This window comes from Diospyros lotus, chromosome 9 (assembly GCF_014633365.1).
Source record: "Diospyros lotus cultivar Yz01 chromosome 9, ASM1463336v1, whole genome shotgun sequence".
NCBI classification, from domain to species: domain Eukaryota; kingdom Viridiplantae; phylum Streptophyta; class Magnoliopsida; order Ericales; family Ebenaceae; genus Diospyros; species Diospyros lotus.
In genome coordinates this window covers 27,374,286-27,383,827 of record NC_068346.1, presented here as the reverse complement: position 1 = coordinate 27,383,827, position 9,542 = coordinate 27,374,286, and the positions used below count along the sequence as shown (strand labels likewise).

The following is a 9,542-nucleotide window of genomic DNA, read 5'->3' as shown; positions in this document are numbered from 1 at the left end:
GTAAATCCTCAATTCCTCTAATGGCCGCCGCCCTTCAAAGTCCTCCTTCCGTGCGCCGCAGCCACCTCCAAGTCTCTACCAAAATCAACAACCTTCCTTATTTCCTTTTTAATGGCCGCCGTCCTCTGCCAAGTTCTCTCTTAATATTATATATATATATATAATATATATATATATATGTAAGGCTCACGCACAACCCTAAGACCACTTCACGCTCACATCATTTTATTTAATAAAATAATATATAATCCTAAGACTTCACTTCACTTCACGCCCACATCCTTTTATTTAATAAAATAATATATAATCTATATACATAATATAATATATAATATATAATACATATAAGTAATATAATATATAATATAAAAGATAGTATTTAATATATTATTATTTATATTAACTTTAATAATATTGATTATTTATAATATTTATTTTTTTATTTATATTATAAATTAATTTCTAATATTAACTTTATAATATTTTTTTTTATTTTCAACCCAAACACAACGTACCATTCCTATAAAATAAAAGAAAATATTAAAAATTAAATATATATAAAAGAAACTCAAAATACTAGATAATTATAGATAAAACATGTATAAAATACTTAAAATACTACTTAATTATGACCAATAAATGTGTAAATAAATTCCCACATCAAATACTCCCAAACTTGAATTATTGCTTGTCCTTAAGCGAAGAAATAAATTCTATACTCAAACACGAAACTTATGGTTAGAATCATTCATCACATTCAAATCATTCATTATGCCCACATTTAAATCCTCAATCCAAAATGTAACAATAGTAAATAAAAGAAACTAAGCATACTTACGTTCCCCAGTTCAAGAATCCATACAAAATTCTAAACTCAATTATGCTTTGTCATGTAATTCGCATGATCGAATAGTGCAACAACTATTCTTGTAACCATCCCTTCTCACTACTACAAACAAAGGTAACAAAGTATTCTAAACTCAATTATCATTTTTTTCTTCTTCTTCTTTCTCTTTTTTCTTTCTTTTTCTTTTTTTTTTCTCTTCTTTTTTTTTTCTGATTGAACGAGTGCATTTTATGCTCCATCTTTTTTTTTTCTTTTCTTTTTCTTTTTCTTTTTTAACTAAACGAGTGCATTTTGTGCTCCATCTCGCTCAACATTATTCACCCTATTTACTTAAACCCTATTTGGTCCTAGCTCAAAAGGAATAATCACAAGAGAAACATTGCATTTATCTTTCATGCATAGTCACACAACTTCGCAAAGAACATGTATTTCAATAATCTTAGAACCCAAGTATACTTAATCTTGCTTTATAAGATATTGCTCATGCCAAATCAAAGACTCAATGTTAAACATAATAAAGATTCCAAATGCAAATCATGATTCCAAGTAACAAGTTCTGTTTATTTATCTTTCACAAAAATTTTTTAGTCTAGGGGTTGGTCAAATATACACCTGATATAAGTTTTGCAAAAAATTTTAATATCAAAAACACCCAAGCAAAACAAATAACATACATTAACAATTAATAATTCCACCCCTCTCCCCCCAAACTTATTTAACACATTGTCCTCAATGTGAAAGACAAAGAAGAACTAGAATGAAAAATGAATACTCCCCTAGCCACATAATTGAGCATACGAATACCCATGCCAGTCCAACCTGAATCAGCTTTATTTTCCTTTCTTTTGAACCTACACAACATCACAAGTATGGGTTATTAGCCATATTTATTCAACAAACTAAAATGAAATAATAAAAAAAATAAGGAAAAAGAGCTTGGGTTGCCTCCCAAGAAGCACTTTTTTATAGTCATTAGCTTGACTAAGTTTCCATTTTCACGGAGGCTTAAATCCTTCTTTTGTTAAACTTTTGTGCATGCCGGTTGATGGACTTATTCCTTGAATGTTAGCAACTTTCCATCCAATCCCCTTCTTTTGCTCTCTAAGCATCCTTATTAATTTTTCCTTTCCACGACTTAGTGGTTTGGTTTTTGAAGAAGGAGAAGAAACATCCAAAAGTAGCAAGTTGTCTCTTTTGGATGGATAACATTTTTGCTTTTTCTCCAAATAGCCCATGGCCCCAGCCTTGTTTTGGCATTTAAAATTTGTCCTGCTCATCAAAAAGATTAGCAATGCAATTTTCTATGGGCTCATCTAATCTCTCTACTAAATCATTAATGCCATCTATCCTTAAGACTTCTTTTTCATTATCATTAAAATATTTCGTAGCCTTAAACACATTGAAAGTAACTGTCTCATCATAAATTCTAAGGCTAAGTGTTCCTTGCTGGATATCAATCAAAGCTCTCCTTGTGGCAAGAAAAGATCTCCCTAAAATTAGGGATATATCATAATCTTCTTCCATGTCTAGAACAATGAAGTCAATAGGAAAAATAAACTTATCCACTTTTACCAAAACATCTTCCACTATTCCCCTTGGATATCTAATACTTCTGTCAGCCAATTGAAGAGAAATAGTGGTAGGTGTTGGTTCTTTTAGTCCAAGCTTCCTGAAAACAGAAAATGACATCAAATTAATGCTTGCACCAAGGTCACATAAAACTTTATCAAAATTAATTTCACCAATAGTGCAAGGAATAGAAAACCTCCATGGATTCTTGAGTTTCGGAGGCAATTTGTTTTGAATCACAGCACTGCATTCTTCAGTCAAGGCCATGGTTTTATAATCCTCCATTTTCCTTTTGTTTGACATAATTTATTTCAAAAATGTTGCATAAGTAGGAATCTGCGCTAAAGCATCTGCAAATGGAATGTTAATGCGCAATTGCTTAAAAACTTCAAGAAATTTTTCAAACTGTTTGTCAACCTTATTCTATTTAAGCCTTTGAGGAAAAGGGATAGGAGGAACATAAGGTTTAACAGGTGGTGTTAGGGATGGTATCACGTTTTGCTCATTCTCATCACTAATCTCAACATTATTCTTTTTATCAGCATCACCTGTAACATGTTTATTACTTACCTCACCAAGTTGCTTACCACTTCTTAATGTCACTGCCTTGACCTCCTATCTTGGATTCATCTCAATTTTGCTGTGTAATTTACCTTGATCTCTCGAATTTATGGCATTTGATATCTGCCCCAATTGAACCTCCAAATTTCTATTGAAACTGGCCATTTGGTCTACTTTTACCTCCAGCTTTTCAAATCTATCTGTAGTGGCATTTGTTAACTTTTCAATTGTTAACTCCCAAGATGGCTTGCTTTCTGGTTGCTGTTGCATCACTCCTTGAGGTATTGGTTGAAAACCAAGAGGATTGTTAGGCATAGAATTGCTACTGCCGCCCTAATCCCTCCAGGAAAAATTAGGGTGATTTCTCCAACCTGCATTATAGTTGTTAGAATATGGGTTATTTTGCTAGTTTTGCCTTTTAGAATTTGAAATATACTGCGCTTGCTCAACCTGCATACAATTAGAACCCAAGTGAGAATTCTCATACCAATCACAATTACTAGCAGAATTGAAATTAGAATAAACAGCATTGACATTCCCCAACTTATCAAACATTTTTACAAGATTGTCCACCTTGGCATTTAACATATTAATGCTATCAACTACATACATACTTGAGGCTTTCTTAGGCATACCTCTTTTAGTAGACCATTTTTAATTGTTGGAAGCCATTTCTTCAAGTAGCTCATATGCATCCTCTGTAGACTTACCCATTAGCGCACCCCCTGCGGCAGCATCTATAGTGATTCTAACTGAATGAGATAGACCATTATAGAATGTCTGCACAAGCAACCAGTCAGGCAGACCATGATGTGGACACCGTCTTTGCAATTCCTTAAACCTTTCCTATGCCTCATACAAAGATTCACCATTAAATTGAACAAAACAAGTAATATCATTCCTGAGTTTAGCAGTCTTACCTGGTGGAAAATATTTACTCAAGAATGCTTGTGATATGGCTGCCCATGTAGTAAATGAATTTGGAGCTTTGGAATTTAACCACACCTAGCTTTATCTCTCAACGAAAAAGGAAACAACCTCAGTCTGATTGCATCCTCATTGACACCGTTCATTTTGATGGTGTCGCATCTCTAAAAAGTTTGCTAAGTGCGCATTAGGATCTTCAGTTGGATTTCCACCAAACTGCCCTTGATGAACCATCTGGATGAGTCTTGGTTTGATCTCAAAGTTATTGGCATTAACAGCTAGTCTCAGTATGCTGGCTTGAGCTCCAACTGGGTCTGGCATAGCATAATCACGTAGTAATCTCTGATTCCGGTTTTCTGCCATAACTGTTACTTGCCGTGTTAGTCTTGTCCCTTTCTTTATTGCTCGACAGGTTCTTTCTATCTCTGGATCAAATGGTTGAATTTCTCCATGCTTTCTTGGCATGCACTACTCAGCCTGCAATGTAAAACAAGATTACGTAAGATAGGCAAAGTATTGCTAAAAAAAATAAAAAATAATAATAATAATCACAAAATTTTAAAAAAATAAAATAAATAAATAAATAAAAATGTATACAATCTAAATTAATAAAGAAAAAGTTTTAATTTGATATTGAAAAATACTTTCCCCGGCAATGGCACAAAAAACTTGATCACCCTAAAATATACCACAAGTGTACGAGTCGAACAAGTAATATAATAGTAAGTAAGAATATCGTTCCCACGAGAAAAGATTTTAAATACCAAATTTATAAACTTACTTTATTATTTAGACAATAAAAATTTCAGATTTAATAAAGAACAGGAAAATAAATTAATTAATTAGATTAATAAAATAAAATTAATTTGGAAGGCAACTTGAATCAAAGAAATAAGTGGATTTTAATAACTAAGGTACATGTATGAACCTAGCTATGCAATGCAAATCATAGATTTTCATGCAAATGAATTGGTAAACTGAGTATATGACGGCGAAATCTCCTAATGCATTCGTTATCCTATTTCTAGGCTATAACAAGTCTATTCTCATTTAATAACTTCTTATATTTCTATTAAAGTTTAATTAAATGAAAATACATTACAAATTGTGAAATTCCTAACTTATCGCTAAAAGCCGCACAAAAAAATCGAATTCTATTTCTAGTCGGTTTTACTTTATGATGTATGATACCTATGATGCAATTCCCAAACTATCTCCTTTCGGTCTCAAGATTAGGCATCAAATCATGTAAGTAGTGGCCAATTATTCACACGCATTAAATCTCATACCACACAACTCAACATAATACAATTTATTCAATCACATAAATTTATAAAAAATGCACCATCATAGTTTCGGCCAATACATGGTCTTAGTTTAACAAATTAATTCATAGAAGAATTAATTAAAATCCAAAGTGACATTAGGAGCATAGGAGAATTAATCAAATATGAAAAAAGAAGAAACAAATTCCCTATGCCCAGATCTGAAACATATCTGGGTGCTCGAGTTTCGGCCGCCTATATCCGCTGTGTCACTGGCTATGGTTGCGTGCATCCCTTGCTTGCGCAGCCTTTAAGTTCCGTCGCAACTTCCTTATTCTACCGCTCAAGTCCTTGCTCGTCCAAAGTCTCTGCTAAATCCTCAATTCCTCTAATGGCCGCCGCCCTTCAAAATCCTCCTTTCGTGCGTCGCAGCCACCTCCAAGTCTCTGCCAAAATCAAAAACCTTCCTTATTTCCTTTTTAATGGCCGTCGTCCTCTGCCAAGTTCTCTCTTAATATTATATATATATATATATATATGCAAGGCTCAGGCACAACCCTAAGACTCACTTCACCCTCACATCATTTTATTTAATAAAATAATATATAATCCTAAGACTTCACTTCACGCCCACATCCTTTTATTTAATAAAATAATATATAATCTATATACATAATATAATATATAATATATAATATAAAAGATAGTATTTAATATACTATTATTTATATTAACTTTAATAATATTGATTATTTATAATATTGATTTTTTTATTTATATTATAATATTAACTTTATAATATCTTTTTTTTATTTTGATTTATATTTATTTATTTTCAACCCAAACACAAAGTATCATTCATGTAAAATAAAAAAAAATATTAAAAATTAGATATATATAAAAGAAACTCAAAATACTAGATAATTATAAATAAAACACTACTTAATTATGACCAATAAATGTGTAACTAAATTCCCACATCAATGTACCACCCTTGATATTCTACTCGTTGCCTCTCTTGGCAATGTCAGTAACACACACGCGTCAAGTCCCAACATTTTGTGACTCTGTAAGGCCTTCCTTGACTCGGCCAAAACTTCTCTTATTTCTTTCTTAAAGCTCTCATGATGGCCATTTTTCAAAACGCCAAGTCCCGCTCTTGGAATGTTCGAGGATGAAATTTCTTGTTGTAAGGATCGCCTCCAGGGAGGGATTTAGTTAACAAGGCCCTTGGTGATCTCAATGGGAATAACGAAGGAGCAATCCTGAGGCATTAATAAATTGTTCTTGTTCCTTCAAAGAAGATCTTATTGGGTGTCTCGATAGCCTCCTCTTCTATGGTTGGATTCGGGTAGTTTCTTCTTACAGCTTGGACTTGTCTCTTTATTTTCTCACTAAAAGGATTCCATATCTTCATCTGTGTAGCACATTTGTTGTCTTGGGCAAGCATGTTTGCAAGGAAGGGAATTGGTGAGCAAGTAGGAAAGCTTCTCACGAGATGCTTGAGGATTACGATAAGGATGGCGAACCATCATATGCCCTCTTGTGACACTAACACCCTGTCCACTTAAAATCTGTCGTGGACTTCCTTGCCACATTTTCAGCTGCCGAGATTGCGTGGGTTCACTCCCGAGTAGTTCTATTACTCTTTTCTTGGGATCGTCCGACGCATCATCCTTTCTCTGGCTGTCCTTATTTCAATCACCTTTATCTCCATGGTCGTATTGAAGTGGTTGCTTTCCACGCGCTGGCTTTTGCCCAAACCATTGGTCGGACCTCGGGCTTAGCTCACCAAGATTAGATAGATTTGATTTCTTTCAGCTAATCCATCATTCCATTTGACTTCGTCTTCCTCATGGCGTACCTTAGATGTCTTATGTCATTTTCCCCTTACTCAGACTCAAAGTGTTAAGGGGGCTGAGAATACTCGAAGTCTCTATTCACTTGAAACATCTGTTAGCCTGAGCGATCAAATTTATTAAGAAAATTGTTGGCCAAGAATGAGCTTCTCATGCTGACCCGCAAATTAGGAGCTTCTATAGTATCATCCTCAGAGCGATTAGAATACTACCTCAGGTAAAGTAGTTATTCTAGAAACAGCCTTCATGACTTCTGTCAAGAGTTATGGCTAGTCTGCAATCTGCAATGGTACTGGCAATTTGATTTGGAGCTTGATATGTAGCATTACACTTGCAAAGGCAGATAATTGTGAAGGCTGAAACTTAACACCATTCGATGCAGCTGCACTATAATGTTTCCTCGCCTCTTCATGTCCCCCATGTAGAAAGGCTTTGTTCCCTTTACCTTGGCGGCGTATAAGTTCACGACTTGTTACAACAAACAGAATCAATGATTCCTAATTACTGCTTCCATACTTCGCTTCAAAAGGCCTTAATAGCTTCTTTTGTTTCTCCGAAAAATCAAGAACCACCTCAGGCCTTCCCAAGGTAGGGTTGGGGTATAAAATGCAACCACCATAACTTTGTTGTTATCACCAAATGTCATATAGAAGTTCTTTTTAGCCTAAACAAGGGTCCGCTCATAGAGTCGAATCACCTCTTCATACCTTTGAGGCGTGAGACAAGCTCATTTGACACTTGGCAGACTTGGTTGTCTTCCTCGTAGATTTTAGCTTCTTGTTCATTTCCCACAGACGACGCCAATTGTTGTAGCTGTAATACCCCATGTTGCAAAGTGTTAAGTAAGTTCAAGGAACTGAAAATCAATTTGAGAATTTAGTTAAGTAATTGCCGAATCGACCGGAGGGAGTACCCTAGACCCTAGATTTTTAAGGGAAATAGTATGGTAATGAAGAGTGATTCGAATTATGATTTTTAGTGATAAAAAAAATTGGATCGGGAACAGTTTTCGGTACAACTATTTACCAGGAAATATGATATTTTAGATTCAAATACTTGAGGAAATATGATATTTTAAGGGATTGTGGATGTTTGGAGATAAAAGTTCAATTTCTGAGCTAGGGGTAAAATCATAATTTTTGAGGTTCGGGTAGAAGTGTAATTTACCTAAAAATCAGGGGTATTAGCGTAATTAACCCACTCTTCAGGTACTAAAATGCAATTAAAAATTAGTCCGGGGACCATGTTGAAAAGGGTCTAAGTGCAATTATCCAAAAGTTCAGGCCAAAGTGTAATTATTGAAACCTTTTTATCAGGGCATTTGGGAGATTTAAGAAAAATCCTCATAAATGACTTTAGAGATAAGGATAAAGGCTCATGATGACGTTAAAGATAAGATGAAGGCTCGTGATGACTATAAGGATAAGATTTGATTTTGTTGGATATGATTTGATTTGAATAAAGATTTGATTCGGATAACAATGATTGCAGAAGATCTTAAAGGATTTATAATGATTGTAGAAAATCTTACAAGATTTTGGAATGATTGCAAAAGATATTAGAAGAGTTTGGAATGATTGCAAAAGATATTAGAAGATTTTGAAATGATTTACAATGATTGCAGAAAATCTTAGAAGATTTGGAATGATTAGAAAAGATTTTGAAAGATTTGAAATGATTGCAGAATATATGTTTCTTGGTTGCCAAGTTTCCAAAACCTATAAATAGGGGTTCATGGCTAAGGATTCTCTCATTCAAAATTTTGAAAAGTTCGTGCTAGACAAGAGTGCTTCGGGTTTAGTGGATAAAGGGCTTTTTAAGCATACTTGAAGCATCACACGCACAGATCAAGGTGAGTGCTCTACCGAAAAACTTGGTTTTAAGTTGTGAGTGTTCTATCGAAAAACTTGGCTTTAAGTTGTGAGTGTTCGCCCCCAAAACTTGATTTATTGTACTTATTCTATCTGAACATGCGTGTGATTTCATGCAAAATGGTTTTGTGCATTGAAATGGTAACTGGTGACGGTTGGTTTTTATGAGGGAGGTTCATCCCTAAACGTTTTGAACTAGTGCATTACATTTTATAAAATGTTGTTTATATGATGCATTGAATTGTGAAATGTGGCATTGTCTTGAGTTTTGTGTGTACGTATGGAATGTCAGCTTAAGATGTTGTCTGGATAGTGTAGACAGAATTCTCCAAGGGCGTGACAGAATAATAGGGGTATCTGATGCTGGTGTGCATGTCAGGATAGCCGCCTTGGTTTCCGTGTCGGACCGTTTGGTCAGGGAAGTTGCACTAGGATGACTAGGTGGTCCATACTGTGTTGTTCATGTGGGATGTCAGCCTAGAATGTTGTCTGGATAGTGTAGCCGTAATTCTCCAAGGGCATGACAGAATAATAAGGGTATCTGATGCTGGTGAGCATGTCAGGATAACCGCCTTGATTTTCCGTGCCAGGCCATTTGGCCAGGGAAGTTGCATTAGGATGACTAGGTGGTCCATGTGAAATT

General features: G+C 34.7%; 1 non-coding gene across 1 annotated transcript; it reads left to right on the top strand.

Annotated features, from left to right (window-relative positions):
• Positions 1-3,779: 3,779 nt before the first annotated feature.
• On the top strand, positions 3,780-3,886 carry LOC127810726 (small nucleolar RNA R71). Its single transcript, XR_008025537.1, has one exon. It is a non-coding gene; the product is annotated as a small nucleolar RNA R71 (small nucleolar RNA).
• The last annotated feature ends 5,656 nt before the right edge of the window (positions 3,887-9,542 follow it).